The sequence below is a fragment of the Otolemur garnettii genome, unplaced genomic scaffold, assembly GCF_000181295.1.
Source record: "Otolemur garnettii isolate 467f Iridium unplaced genomic scaffold, OtoGar3 scaffold00276, whole genome shotgun sequence".
Classification (NCBI taxonomy): Eukaryota; Metazoa; Chordata; class Mammalia; order Primates; family Galagidae; genus Otolemur; species Otolemur garnettii.
Window position 1 is genome coordinate 219548 of NW_003852671.1, and position 269 is coordinate 219816.

A 269-nucleotide genomic window follows, 5' to 3' on the forward strand; every position below is an offset into this window, starting at 1 on the left:
ATAGATGTTTTGCCAGAAGTCATGTATCTCTTTCTTTACCTAGTTCATCTTTAGAAACTATGCAAAAAACTATGCAACCCTCCCCTTTTGTTTCTTACCTTTAACATATCTTAACAATCTTACGCAGTAGAACCATTAACAGAATGAATTGTTCTTGATAAAGTTATTTACGTTTTCCAATCATATAAGACAAAAAATATGTTCTTTGTGTATGCTACTCCCTCGTAAACAACCCTGCTGAGATACTATAAAATAAAATTGATTTTGTA